Here is a 16,640-nt window from a genome sequence, read left to right on the forward strand (position 1 = left end):
AAATTAATTACTCGTGTTTTAAAAATTTTAACAAGAATCAGTTTTAACACAAATATATATAATAAAATGTTATTTACTGTGTAATTAAAAAATTAGAATCGAGCTTCAAATGTAATAAATAGCAAAGCGAAATTCTGCGATCGTATCAAGATTTTCGTTAATAAATATATTAAAATTCTTTAATAATAAAATTAATATGTATTTTTTTAGATACACAAAATACAGTACAACATTTAAAGACTCAAAACACACACATTAAAACATATGATATGTGAAATCATATATGTACAATCAAACGCTGAAATTTTGTAAAAATCGCCAAATGATCACGGGCAAGCGGATATTTACAATCGTGGCAGTTAATCGATGGTGGCATTCAGCGCGTTATATTCGAATTCGCGACAGAATGCGGGAAGGAGGGTCCGTTCATACGCGTACGTACATACATACATCCATACATACAGCTTTCGCTGCACGTGCCGCTGCAATTTCATTTTATAAATCGCGACGACGCGGCGAGCGATCCCAACGCAGATATCAGAGGCGGCCGGCAATTTACACAGACGCGAACGGTATAACGAGGCTACTGTGCGCCGGTTTACGGGGGCATATTGCCATTGCGGTCGCGTAATCGAAGTGCAAGCGAGAATGTTATCCGCGTCCGCGTAACGACCGCGAATCGGTATGTGTACTCAACTGTTGTCCCGCCGACGTGGGACGGGCAGCGTCCGCGGAAAACTGGTCCTTTTCGCTATCAGTTTGCGGCACGTAACGTTTACGAGCCTTTCAGCCGTGCGCCGATTGGAGGCACCGGCTGCCTTTTTTTTTCGAAATGCTAGGCGCGACGGCTCCGGAAAATTGCGGCCAATCACGGACTAACCCCATGACGGCGGATTACCGAAGTTACATGAGACGTCCCGTTCGACACGTGCTCATGAACGTGTTCGGACCCTACGACCGACTATGAGAGCCCTTTGCAGCTGTGCTTCGAACACAGTTTCACTCGGCGCAGCGTGTGTCAGCGAATCATTATAGATAGATTAGGTACAGCGGGAGTGCGTGCGGCGTGTCCGTCGTACACTTAAAAATTCAACGCAAAAATTTCAACAAGAATTAGCTTTAACACAAATATCAAAGGTTATTTACTGTGTAATTAAAAAAACTAGTCAGACCCGAGCGTCAGGTGGAATAAATAACAAAGCGAAATTTTGCGTATCAAAGTTTTGTTTCATTAGATATTTTAATAATGTTTAATAATATTTTAATTAAACTTAATGTTAATTAAACTGATAAAAAGCAGACGCGAACAAGGATCAAAGACTCGTCGCTTTCACATAAAAATTCATTTAAATGGAATTTGTTTAAGGACATATCTCAATGGATCACGAAACATTAAAAACAAAAGTATAAAAATTTCATAGAATATTCTAGTATTTTACGTTTGAGTGTCTGTGCAAAATTTGAGCCAATTCACTAATTAGTTTAGAGATTATTTTTTTGTTTTCTCTTAATTCTGATATAAAATCGCGTTTTGCAGTACTTATTTGCTTTAATGAGAAAGTAGCATTACCAATTAAATCAAAATTTTTGTATATACTAATAAATATATATTAATAAATATTCGTGCAAAAATTTATTTACATCCACTTACTCGCGTTTAAAAGTTATTTATTTAAAACTACAGTAAAATATAGTAACTTTCTCTGCAAAAACTATTATAAATAAAATTTTTCATTGTTTGTTTCTTTGCAGCTATATATATATATATAGTTTCAGGGCTAAAATTCGATCATTCGTGATCAAAATTTTTTGTTATTAATTAGAAAAAAAAAGAAACAGGTAAACCTACAAAAGCCTTTAGTTTTTAAATTTTTCGAGAATTCTTAGCTCGTATTGTATAGCCGAAACATTCTTAAATCTACAAATGAAAGAAATAGTACAGGAAAATAGAGTAAAGGGATCCAAAGAAAAAGGAATATCATGCGGAAAGAACGATTTTGCTAAAGATTAAAAAATTTAGCTGAATACAGATCTAAAAATAATTCTATTAGATCATGAAAATAATTCTGGAGGGCGCTCAAGCTGTTTTCCGGAACGTCAAAACTTTTTGCAGCATTGTTCGTCATGCTTGAACGTCCTTCACAATTATTTCGACGGCCTAATAAAATTATTATCAAACATGTATCTAACAAAATTTTTACCAGCTTTAGCAGAACCATTCTTTCCCTGCAGCATTGCGTTATCCTGGAACAACCAAATTCCCATGGTACGCTGCCAGCAAGACGAGACGGCATTTGGCAGACCTTGCTTCTCAATGTCTAGCGGACATGGCAACGAATTCGCGCGATAGCGTATATGTCGTCGCCCTCGTCGTCGTCGTCACCGTCCTTGCCAACTACAGATCGCACAATATTTTACGGTGTACGAGGTGTTCGCGGCAGATACGCGCGTTCTCTCCCGCAGCAATACGTACGTAGACCAGTCGTACGAATGACATCCTCCTCCCCCGCCCCTCTAAGAATCGCGAAAGTGTCGTAAAGTTTGATCGATCGTAAATTGGATTGTTCCGCGGGGAGCACGTAGCGCCGGGGAGACGGCGATAAATGAAACTTCGATGCTCGCGGAGAGGAGAGAAAGCGAGAGGGACCGAGGACGATGAGGCATTCCGGGAGTACGCTCTCTACTTTGGATACGAGAGCCTCCACTTTTACGCTGAGGAAAACTTCGCTTATCGCCTTAATTCGGCCCGGCTTCTCCCGGGCACCCGTGTGCCGGCAAACAAAGCAGTTTATTATGCGCCGTTAGCCGGATAATTTGTTTTTCGCGGAGCTAGTCGCAACGTTTCGCGTTTATATATACGGCGCGCACTGCAGAATTTTAAGATATTTCTGGTCAATATTCTGATTCGCGATTACGTCGAAATTTATAGCGCCTTAAAGGTGTAACTGTTGTAAATACTTGTTTATAATTTTACGTTGCGATTCACAAGCCAAAGTAACTTAATTATTGATCAATTTGAAAAATTATAATATACTAATATTGAATAATCAATGAAAACGTAGGATAATCAAACGCAGAGTTATATCATCAAAAATATGAATGATGAAAAAAAAAAAAAACACGAACGCGGAGCAATGTAACAACATTGAGATACTAAATTTAATAATTCTACAATTTAGACAGCTGAAGTTAATCGACACGCATATTTACAATTTCATTTTCGACTAAGTTCATCTGCGAAGTGTTGTTGCTCGTCTACGATTTATTCCCGAGCTGCGCGAGCTCGCGGGAGTAATTGCAGGAGCTATCGAATTCCCTCGCAAAGCGTGAATAATCTCTGTAGATCGAATGTCACGTTGCCGTGTCACGTGCATTATTAAGCGCGAAGAAATATAAGTTGGCTCCATTCTGTGTACACGTGAAACGCGCGAATTTGCCTGAGTAATTTGCGGCATGCGATACAAGCGCGGTCATTATACGAGTATAACGCATTCGTTGTTAACGCGGAGAAATTATTGCGCGGTTGTACACCGGATAGTGGTAATCACTGTCATAATCCGAACGCGATTAAATCGTTAAATAGACCGCGGATTATACACTTGACGTGAAATTTGCTGAAATCTATACTATGAATGATGCATACGGGATAAACAATAACCGCTATCGATCACCTATCAGACACAATAGGGTCATGGATTTGTAACGAGTGTCCCCTGGCCGATCTGGCAATGTCAGATCCCACATCAAGAATGAACGAGACGGATTCATTAATTTTAAATTAACCGAAATTATATCGGTTCGTGTAACGCTACGTAGCTTGCAACAAGAATTGCAGCGTCAAATTGGTATAGTATCGAATTGTATAATGATTCGAGTTATTTTTAATCATTTCTATAAATTGCTCCTACTCAACATTTCGTTGATTTAATTAAAATAATGGAGTTAAACGATCTAAGTCAAGAAATGTTAAATTTGACTCAAGTTAGTTTATTATTTACTAGGCACACGTTCATGTGGACGCTGCTCACTTTGAAACTGAGCAATTCAATTACGAAAATGAATCGATTGGATTAGCCGTGGCAAAAGTAGCACGTTTATTGAAAGTTTATTACAAGATGTTTGAGTCGATGTCTAATTGAAGTTTTAAAACATTTGTTGGATCGTTTATAAGAGTTCACGAACACGTTTGATGGGCTCTCGAGAAGTGTTGCGTATTGTTTTCGGAATATTGCATTGTTTAAACGGCGTTTTAATAAAACATCCCCTCCCGCGAACGTTTGCAACATTTTGAAAGCACTACACAATACATTCCGCGAACACTTAATCTTCATATAAAAGCTATAGCTGTTTTCCAACGATTTCAAGTATTTACGTGGGCGCAGTAAAGATTTGTAGAAAATCTATTGCCCACGACTTTTTATTTACGAGAAACAGAATTGCGCCGCGTCATCCGACGACACGAAGCAGTGCCGCGCGTGTTGCTCGTTAAACGTCTCCATGTTGCAGACGCGTTGTGACGTGTTTATTAATTGTTTACGAACAGAACTTTTGGGGGATGCCGCGAAGCTGTCTCGATGCACTCGGAAGTCAGTGGTTGCGAAAACGTTTCTTCAAGTGTTCCAGTGGCGACGTTTTCAATTCAAGTTCTAATGACATAATCTCAAACACATTTCCACCACAGTCTTCGAAGCGCTCGTAAAATGTCACAGAGGATTCGCCGGGCGTTCGTATAACGCGCTTTCGGTATAACTATCATAAACCGTAAAGCGTAATCGTCGATAAAATTCTTCACGGATATAAACACAGTCCCGCACTAACGATTTTCGCCAGAAAATTTCTTTTAATTACGCGTTTTGAAATAAAACAACAAATTTCGATGGGGGAGTCAGAAATAACAAAATGTTATTTAACTCAAGAAACTGGTTTAAACGCGTCCCTTTAACGGCGCGTTAAGTAAAGAGTGGAGCGATAAAAGGAAAAAGCTTGTTACGTGACGAAAAAGAGTGAAATTTGTGCAAGCGAAGGAGCGTAAAGACGCAAATTTGCCGTGCAATCCTCCCGCTGCCTCGGAAAACGGGACCGCAAAACCGCCGCGGAACAATTTCGCTGTGAAACAATCCTTTGTAAAACGGGAACATCGTGGTACATCGCGTCTGGCGAACGGCAACAGCAGGGGAGTTGTCGCGCGGAAAATTCTCACTCGACAAGCCCAGAGCTACCCTCCGTTCAGGACTTTTCGCTACTTCGCGCAGCGGGGCGTGCTTTTTCGACCCGATAAATCAAATGACATATGCAACAGTAACTGTCGCGCTCCCGCGAAAGTTTTATTCGGCGTGCAACGACGAGTATGAGTTTCGATTAACGATATCGGATTAAATCTCCTTCACCCGGGGGGGTCCGTGAAATCCTACGTGTCGCGAAGCGATTGCCGCCGCACGTCGCCGTCGTGCCAGAATTTTACTTCCCACGGTCTCGACGGGACCGTAACTAAACTAATAATCGTCGAGAGATCGTAGTTAGCGAAGACTCTGATAGTGGCGACGAGGACACGGCGTCGCTACTCGAGCTTCAATAACGAAAGCCCAACGGAGAAACTGTCGTCAATATCTTTGGCCTCTCAAACGAGGATGACTTTAATTCCCGATCGAAATTGCAAAGCGGAATTAACAGGATTTGGTCTGACATCACTTTTCATCCCGATAAAATTCCGTCACTTCCTATTAGCCGTTCCTTCGTTATCCATTGTTAAATAAAGATGAGACACACTAAGCGCCGATACAAAACAGAGCGAAGGAAGAACGAGATAACGGTCCTGTTTAAAAAAAAAATCTGCGCTAAAACTCTCGTTTAAAAAATATATTTAAATTGACAGTTCAATATATTAAGCGGTGTCCTATTTTAACGGAAACAGTGAAATATCTAGAAACACGTGGAAAAATGTTTCAGATAATAGTATAATATAAGGAGGGACAAATAATGATAAAGTTAATTAAAAAAAAATCAATTCTTTAAAATTATATAAAGATCGTCCTTTAAAATGAAATATGATTTTTTTTTACATAATGCAATTTCTCCAATTTGCATATAAAAGCATTAAGGTAGAATTATCGAAAAATCAATAATTTACGAGATATTTTGCACTTTATTCTGACACATTTCAACATAAAATATGAAATACCTCATAAACTATTCGGTTTTAGCTTTTTACAATTATACTCTCTAATACTTTTAAGCGCAGAATAATGAGATGAGCCAATGGGAGTAAAGAAAACATTGTTGCTTTTCAGTTTACGGGATACTTTAATGGAAACTGTGAAATATTTTTTGAAAGGCAACAATGTTTTCTTTATACCAACTGATGAAATAAATAAATAGATATATTAAATAAATAGACATTCGATTTAAATATATTTTTTAAACGAGAGTTTTAATTATTTATATATGTTATTGTATAAAAATGTTCCTCTTGTACTGTCGAAAGAAATATTAATTTCCGCTGCACTGCATCAATTAAATATGAAATATAAATAAGGTGCTAATAAAGTTTCCGATTAATAGAATCTATCATTGCGACTGCTTATCTTACTTTCGTTCAGACGTAAAGGTGCTGTTTTACAAGGGATACGGCGAGGATCTTAGCGAAGTATATCTTTCCGTTACATCAGCCGGCAAGGCGAGGAAGACTTTAATTCAACGTTGAAATTGCAAATCAAGTTTAACGGGCCGCGAGGCTGAGATGAATACTTAAAACAGCGTAATAAATATACGAACAAGCGGATGAAGATCCCTGTACTCCTATTTGCAGCGTGACGTTTAATTCGCAAAATCGCAAGCTCTAGCAAAATTGCCCTTCAGAATTTAATTATCATGTTTGACGTTTGATCCAATTATTTCTCAAGAACAATACGGCACATAATTGCTGTCATTCGCGATTCGAAAATTATTCGTTGGATAATAAATAATCCAAATTTAGTCCATTCGCTGACGAAATGCGTTTATTAATAAAATAAATCTGCAACGTTTAGATTTTAGGTCCTTTTCAAGTGAGTCAGTTGCAATATAGATTAAAATAATCCGATAATCAAGGAAACACGACAATCGGCGAGTTTTTTTTTCAAAAAATCCAAAAAATCCGTACTAAAAAAATAACATACCATCAGTACGAGAAGTTAACAAAAATGCTCACCGAGTGTTTTCATTGTCAAACGAGTGTAAAAAAAAAAAAAAAAAACAACAACAACAACAACAACTTCGTCAAGATATTAAAAATTACAAAGAAAGCATCATCAGCACTGGTCAAAAGCATATTTAACATAGTCAAACGGATGAGTGCGACCAACAGTTTCACACAGACAGATAAACGAACAGAAAGAATGATAAACCTTACTTTATTATTCCATTATATATTGAATTTAAATTCTCAGTATCCTTCTGTAGTTTAATTGCGTTTATGTACGTGTTGATAAAAAACATTTCTGCAATCTCCCTCTTTGCTCTGTTTCTTTTATAATGTAGATTTCGAGGTGTTGACCAATTAAAATCATGATTATTAATAAGACGGTGTTTGCTAACAACGGAATCGATGCGTTTTTTAACATCAATGTTGGGTTTCTCAACGTCATGTGTCTCCAAATATTGTTTCGTTTGCTTAATGTACAGTAAATTACATTCTATACATTCAATGGTATATGCAATCTCAGTTTTTTCCCCTGCGCTTAAATAATCTCTTTTCCTTTTTTTATTAATTTATCTAATTACAATCAAAGACACCGAAGCGTATATACTCAAAATATTTTTTACCATTTCAATGTTTTCCATGCAAAATCTACTGTCAGACAACAAAACAGCTCAGTCAACTAGATTTACGATTGTTGTTCGTCAGATATTAAATGTGACAGAAAAATGTGTAATGCGATAAAAAAAGAAGCGTTGACGAAATTTAAAAATTCATTATACAACCAGCGGTCTATATTTAAAAATAACCACGTTATCTTTGGGAATTATTAAATTCCAGCAAATCTACTCCACTACCATCGGACAGTAATCTGTTTCCTTTAAAAATTTATTACCAGCGAAACCCAAATCGTAAAACTCGACTGCCGTCGAGCACCAAGCAGGGCGAAAAAGTATTTTGCGAAGCACAGTTGGAAGGAACGAAACTCTATCCAGTAACAGATCCAATAACAAGAGCTCGAGTGGATGAGTAAACTGCCGACGACCCTTCCATCCCGGCTCTATCGGTATCCCTCGGCGAGAAACTCTCTCCCGTCTCGCCGACAGGATCTTGAGAATTTTCGCAGACGCCGTAGGCAACAGACTGATTCCGAGATTACGAGTCTAATTAACGGATTAAGCGACCAGGCCGCTCTCTGTTTGCTAGAAATTAACTCGCGCCCCCGACACCTCGACTATCCGAATTGCGGTTAATTTATTGAATCGCGGGTAAGCCGCCGGTAAAGGCGTAACGCAGTGAAATATAAGGAAAAAGAGCATTCTTTAATTGAACTGTATTTTCGAAAGGTGTTTCCACCTTTCGAAAATACAGTTTTCCTCGCGAGGAAGAAATCAGCATTGAAATAAAAATTTTTAAGTTAAAATGCAATTTTCGATTATCTCGCAACGGCAGTTCGCTTTGTATAAAAGATTATGCGCCGGGGGATTTGAGCAAAAAGAGTTTTCATAGAACGCCCATCGCAAATTCTCGATTTTCGATCTTGATTTCAATATCATAACGCATTCGATATATCGTATGGCGAGAATGGAATATCAGAAGAGTATAAATATTTTCCAAGAGAATGAAAATATATAAGGTACCTCGAAATTCGCGAATTAAAATAACGCGGCAAGAAAAGATTCTCGCAAAAATTAAGTGAAATAATTATTCGTAAGTTTTACTTTGAGCAGCAGCGTTTTGTGAGATACAAGGATTTGAAGCTGGTCAATCGGAGATTACGTTTAGACAGTCATCTGCCAAGACATTGTCTAAACGAAGATTGTGATCGGTCAGCTTTAAACTTTTATATCTCAATATTAAATGTTTGAAGCAAAAATTTACAAATAATTATTTTACTTTATTTTTCGAGAATTTTCTTGCACCAAGAAAAGTGTTTCATTTTTACATTGAGAGAAAAAATTGTAGTGGCGGCAACTATAAGGGGACAACCATACCAATTCAGTTAATAGAATTATAATTTATAGTTGAGCAAACTATATTATAGTTACTGCAACTAAGTTAGTAATTAAGAGAACCAATAAAAAATAGTTGCAATATACTATCTAATATATTAATTACAACTATTTTTTATTAGTTCTCTTAATCACTAGCTTAGTTGCAGTAACTATAATATAGTTCGCTCAACTATAAATTATAATTTTATTAACTGAATTGGTATGGTTGTACCCTTATAATTGCCGCCACTGCAATTTTTTCTCTCTGTGTATAGTTATTACTGCTATAATATCGCACAGAAAAAAAAGATTAAATTAACAATTCATTGTTTCGTATATGAGCGAGAATATAAAATCTTGGAAGAATTTATTTTAAACAGATATAATTTGTTTAGATAAAGAAAAATATTTTCTTTGTGTAAGCAAATTATGTCTGGTTAAGATTATAAATTCTTCCGAGAAGATTTATATTCTTGCTTATATAGTATATGAAACAATGAATTATTGTTTTAATACTAATTTTTTTTCTGTGCGGTAATAATAACTTCGTGCTCATAGTTTTATCAACTATGACAAAATTTTACTATAAATTACGATAATTTCAAATTCTAATACAGTAAAGTATCAAGATACGGGCGGTAAAAATAAAATAAACATTTTCATGTAACAAATTCAATCATAGCGCACATGACTACTTTTTAAACATTCACTACTTACGTAGCAGAAATAATACAATGTGCATGGTTAAAACAATTATAAATACATAGCTGGCACCGTAAATGGCTATGAATTATAATTAAAATGCAACAGTTACATCCATTTCTTTCTCTCAGCGTAGTATTTTGATTCGCGAATTTTGGAACGCCCTGTACGCTCGCTCGAGACGTCGCATCTGCTCTTTTAGATACGCTTTCTTTCCGTCGAAATAGCCAACGCTCACGCTCGGATATTTGTAAGCGGGTTACACTTAAAAAATTTTTTTTTTTTTTACAATTCCGCTGTTGTAAACCGACGCGAGAGACGCGCCACGCTGAGCTTTTCTATTACGTTTCACGTAATTGCAGGCTAGCCTGGGGGAATCAAGAGCAATATTCGGGCCGTTGTGTTGGTGTTCGAATGGCGGCGCAAGTCAGTGAAAATAACACTTTGCGATGCAAGCGTGTTTCTACATAATTGAAATATTCAATATTTTCTCTTCGTAAAGAAAGCAAAACGTTTTCCCGCGTTAAAGCATCGTTGCGGCCAGCGTTGCTGTCTCGCAGAATGGAGAAACATAATTTGCACCGTTGCTACAACGGCCCATTTTATAAATACTCCAGCCCCAAACATCATTACGGTATTGCCATTTGCGCATGCAAATATAGACACTCGCGCGTGTCTTCCAGCATTATTATCTTCGCGTACCGGGTGTACGCCTGCCCGCGCCATCGATCAGCATTGATCTTTGAACGGTCCGTTACTTCGTGTATCCACGCTCGCGGTACACGGTAACGTTGGAGCTGATACGTTCCAGGCGATTGATCATCCGCCTGACTAGTTGGGCGCGCTTGATTTCTCCCGATGTGCGTCCCTGGTGGTGCCGCGGTAGCTTAACGGAGAAACCATCGATTACGGGTCACTTGATAAATAAGAATTTCCACGTATTGCACGTCGATCGATGCCCGAGAATCATCAGTTTTGTAATTACGTCCTTCCGTTACCGCATAGTTCGTTAAGCTTTATTTCCGTCTGTCGATTCAATAAGACGTAGACGTGTCAAGGTCTGGACGAAGGTGCAGGTATTATTATTATTAAAGGAAAATTGATTAAAAGCGACATTCTTCGAACGGATCCTGCACTAATCATCACGATGAAAAAAAGTGATCGGTTGAGTTGGTTGAAACTGTGATATTTTGTAGCTTGTGAGGTACTAATCGGAAATCTTCAAAGGCAATCGTCAAAAATTGATAGATTTTCCTTTAGCGCCATTTGAAAGTTGCTGTTTTAGGTCTAACCAAACTTTTATCTACAGTACACAGATTGTCTTTTTGATCACACTGAGAAGTAAATTTATTTAAAAAAAACTTATTAAAAAAACTTCTTATAATATTTAGTCCAATACGGTCAACGAAACATTAGGTTGATTCAACAATTATTTAGTTGCACAAAAAAAATCTAGTTTATTCACACACTGAAAGAAAAATTTGCACGGTTGTCCCCTTATTTGCCACTGCTATAATTTTTTTTCTCTCAGTGCATGTAGACCAATCAAATTTTTGAATCAACAATTAATTAAACCAATTCAATATTTAATTGCACGTATTGGACTAAATATTTTAGTTTCTTTAATAAATTTTTTTCTCAGTATAGGCATTTATATGTAACCGTATGTGTCCATTATTGAGTGGATTCATGTCTCTGTGTGTATATGTGCGGGAAAAGGAAAAGGGAAATAATGTGAGCGTACACAGAAAAAAATTATTGTTATCAACAATTCATTGTTTCATATATAAGCAAGAATATAAAATCTTCTTGGAAGAATTTATAATCTTAAACAGACATAATTTTGCTTACATAAAGAAAATTCTTTTCTTCGTGTAAGCAAATTATATCTGTTTAAGATTATAAATTCTACCAGAAAAATTTTACATTTTTGCTTATATATGAAACAATGAATTGTTAATTTACTATTTTTTTCTGTGTATGTACATCGGTATGTACGTAATTTTATCGTTGGTTCCATTATGTGTATTCTCTAATATATCTCAATAATGGACATACGTATGATTATCTATAAATAATAATTATAGATTATTATTGGTAGTTAAAAAAACGATCTGTGTACCGTAAGTAAAAATTCGATTAGACCTAAAATAGCAACTTTTAAATGGCGCTAAAGCAAAATGTGTTTATGTTTCATCATTATTATGCTTGGAGATTCTTAACCTTTAAACGGCCGGCATTGAACCTGTTATAATTCCCTTAGAAAATTCCCAAAATATTGTACTTATATCTTCGATACAACCTATGTAATAGGGAGTCCTCCGTAGCGTCTATATTTAGACTTTCCGGCTGTCTAAAGATTAATACCAATTTCAGTAAAATACCAATTTCAGTCAATTTGCTTAAAAACCACTTTTTTCATATAATTATTTCTTTCAATGCTTATTAAAAAGAAGAACGAGATATAAAAATTGAATGGGGAAAACGTTTACATAAAATTTAACAATATAAAATGTCGAGTTATGTAATAATATAACTTTTGAAAAGAGAGTATTGTTTGATATTAATGTAATTTAATGCGGCTGTTAGACATGCAGCTTTTTCTTACTGAATACTTATTTCTCTTCAATTAGATTTAAATTTGCCAACGATAATTAACTCGAGCGAAAGGTTCGATAATTAAATCGCGAGAGATTAATGCGAATAATGCTAAAAAGGATTAATTAATTTATCGATGTCTGATTTTTATGCGCGATTCTTTTCGCTTGTGAGAACGAGAGTCGGAAAAGTCACTTCCAGTTAACGTTAACCGAACGAAAATCTTTTGAACACACAATGAGGCTGATCTTGACAAAGAGTAGAGGAGCAAGTTCGCATTGTCCCTCACGATCCTCACACGTAAAAGATTCCTCTCACGTGTCGGATGCAAGAGAGAGAATTTGCGTCATGGACTACGGCTAATTAATCTCCCGCAGTTTCCGCGGTAAAGACCATCACTGGTGATTATTTCAAATCGGCGTCGTACATGAGCCAACATATATTTGGGTGCGATATCATAATAAATCTCGAATATCGTGTGTTGTGAAAAAGGGGATTTTCCATAAATACGTTTCATATAGATGCAATTTGCAATTTGTATTTGCTCAATAAAAAGATTAGCTTTGAGTCATTAACGAATGTTATTAATTAAACGTATACAGGATGTTTGAGAAATTGCAAAACTTTAAGAGCTTGATCTATTTACAGTACAATTTTATCGTAATATTTTAAAATTTTAATATGTGGATACGGATCAGAAAATAACTTTATGTCGGACTATCAAAATAATTATGTGGAATGCGTAAACATGATAAGACTGATGCAAAAAGCTTTGAGACTCCAGCAACCAGCTTAAACGTTCAATATAAATTTTTTTTAACGGTTCAACGTAATTATTTTCATGTCTGTATTTCAGCAAAATTGTTCTTTCCGTGTAGAAACAAAAAAAAATTGTCATATGACCACGAGTCCGGAAACACTTTCTTCTCGAATAACAATCTACGATAAACTTTTGTTTACGACAGGCTTGGCAAGAACGTTTCGTTCAAAGAAAATTGCTAGAAATAACTTTCTTCCGCAGCAATGCATGCTCCGCATCGATGATACCAAGACGTTCATATAAAAATTCTTGAAGTACCTCAAAATCAGTTGAGAAGTGACTCGTTACTCGTAACGAAGTTGCAGAGTTATTTTTTTCTCAGTAACTAACTCAACTTTCTTCCCCTCCTTCTAATAACTAAAACTTTGTTGCGTTTTTATAGTAATTAGTAACTGATTTACTAGTTATTTTATATATTTCGAACTTATTCGTCAACATGTGATCAGCAAAATAAAATGATGAACTCGTCTTCGACAAGAGTTATCATATAAACATTAGAAGTTGGGACTTTAAAACCAGTCACGGGCCAATGATTTACGATAATTTTGTTACAGATTTGGCAAACTTTCAATAAAAAAGAAAAAAATATTACACGGTGAAAAAAAATTGTAGTGGTGGCAATTATAAGGAAACAACCATACAAGTTTTGTTGTTGTAATAGAACTGTAATATAGAGTTAAGTGAACTATATTATAGTTATTGCAACTACTTGTAAATTAATGATTAAGAAAACTAATAAAAAATAGTTGTAATTAATATATTAGATAGTCTATTGCAACTATTTTTTATTAGTTCTCTTAATCACTAACTTAGTTGCAGTAACTATAATATAGTTCGCTCAACTATAAATTCTAATTCTATTAACTAAATTGGTATGGTTGTCCCCTTATAGTTGCCGCCACTATAATTTTTTTTCTCAGTGTTGATAAAGAGTGGCAAGAGTGGTATTTTCACACTTTTAGAGTGGGATTCCACTCTTTTAGATGAAATTCCACTCTAAAGAATTTAAAGAGTAATATTCTTATATAAGACGAGATAATTCATCATTTATCCAATTTACAACATTTGATCGAGCGCGAAGTCGCGAACAACCCTCGCCAAGCTTCAACTTCCGACATGTACGAGCTCGGCAGTCTTCCTCTTCGAAATCATCAACGAACGTCTGGAATCCGCGAGACGCGACGGCGAATCGATCGACAGTGTCGTGTTTTCACTCCCCGAGTACATTTCGCAATTTCCGGCCGTTAACCTAATTTCTAATTAGCGCCGTGAGTTTCATTCCGTTTGACACGACCGATCACGCAATGGCTGCGCCGCTTCCGCCGTACGTTCACGTTCAATTTCGGCGTTCGCGGCCGATCGATCGGTTCTCCGCATATGTAGGAATGACGGTTATCGCGCCAGTTCATATCGGAAACGTTATCGCCTATCTAGATATATATATTTGATTCTCTCTCTCTCTCTCTCTCTCTGTCGGCCCGCAATCTACTCTCAAATTATTGAAGAGCTTACGATAATACAAAATATTATCTCTCAATGCTGATTTAACGCCTTTTACTTCAGCGTCACATATCTTGTTAGCTCACCGTCAAGTTTTTTAAATGAAGCGTAACATTTCCCTTTCGCGATATTTAGTATTTATAATCAACGTAAAATAGAACGTGTCTGGCGCGTTTTCACTCATAAGATATAAAATCGGAAACAATTAATTAATACGAAGTGATTCTATGAGTCTCTTGAGTATATGTAAATCTTGATAATACACATTAGTAAATATTGATATTGAAAAAAATTATTGTTAATTTGTTTAGTCAAATTGACAGTAGAAAAATATTCTCGCCACAAAAGGGATTAATTTTATAACATTAGAAAATATTAATTGCGAATAATGCGTGACGGGCGAGGGAAAATTAAAATGTAAATATTAAGACATTTGTTCTCGGGAACTATTTCTTATGTTTATCGAACCCTCCCTTATCACTCACTATCGAAATCGTGACGTTCGCTGCCTTGACAGCCTTTCCGCGTTTATTATCAAACGCTAATGACCGGCGCGCGAGGTGCGGAAAAAGATCAAAAATTCTGCCACTCGCGTGGTCAGAGCCGTGTAAAGATGACGCCGATAACATAGTTCAACGGAAAAATAACGTTAGAACGGGACTAGTCATTTCCTATAGTTTTATGGACGCTGGATATAAATCTAGTCTGCAAATTGCTCCATCACGTCATAATTTTGTAATCAAAGTTGAAAAAATGGGTCAAAAAATTGGAATTACAATTGCAAAAAAGAGAGGGCTACTGTCACGTACTTTGTCGAGATGTAACTATGATATGTGACGCGCCGAAAAAGTTTTATTGCAATCAAAATTAAGTGTATTATTAAAACTTTCAATCCTCAAGAGAAATTTTTTGTATCGGCTATGAATAGTAAGACATTCATGGTTAGATATAAGACCATAAATTCATTGACTAGCTTTTAATTAAATTTCTTTAAATTAAAAAATTTTTAGAGCGTCGAATACGATGTCACAATTGACAAATTCAAAATAGATTCAGTATAGAGAATATCAAAAATTTTTTAAATGTCTTAATTTTTGCAAAAATATACAGATTTTCATAATACAAAATGTAAAACTAATGTTAAAATTAATAAATTCAAAATGGTGGAATCAGAATAACCGATAAAAATTAAATAACTTGAATTTTAATTAAAAAATCGTACATAATCAATTTTTCACTTACATGGAGTAAATCACATATATGGTGTACCTAACTAAAACTCAAGTTTTATTTACACTGGGCAAAAAAACTGTAATGGGACAACCATACAAATTTTGTTTATAAAACTTTAATATATAGTTAAGTAAACTATATCACAGTATTGCAACTAAGTTAATAGTTAATATATCATATCATATACAATAGTATATTACAATTATTTTTTATTACTTCTCTTAACCGTTAATTTAGTAGCAATAACTATAATATAGTTCACTTAACTATATATTACAATTCTATTAACAAAACTTGTTCAGTTGTTCCCTTATAGTTGCCACCTGCAATTTTTCCCTCAATGTATGTTTAAGAAAACTAAACTATATCAATAAAAACTTTGTACCATCTATTACTATAAAAAAATGAAAAATACGAAATGTTTATTTCCTTATATTTGAAAAAAGACTTTGAGAAACTTGCATTTTTCCATAGCAATGAGATATATGACAAAATGTACTCCTAAATTTGTTGATGAATATTAATCATAACCGGCCATAAAAATTTGTAAGAGCTGAAAGCCTATTATATTTAATTTTTATTGCAATGAAAATTTTCCAGTACGTCACGTATCGTAGTT

General features: G+C 35.6%; 1 protein-coding gene across 7 annotated transcripts in view; it reads right to left on the minus strand.

The window, feature by feature from the left end:
• Positions 1-16,640, minus strand: part of LOC105200666 — a 352,642-nt gene that overhangs the window by 146,493 nt on the left and 189,509 nt on the right. The gene's annotated exons all lie outside the window — the stretch shown is intronic.

This window comes from Solenopsis invicta, chromosome 15 (genome assembly GCF_016802725.1).
Source record: "Solenopsis invicta isolate M01_SB chromosome 15, UNIL_Sinv_3.0, whole genome shotgun sequence".
Classification (NCBI taxonomy): Eukaryota; Metazoa; Arthropoda; class Insecta; order Hymenoptera; family Formicidae; genus Solenopsis; species Solenopsis invicta.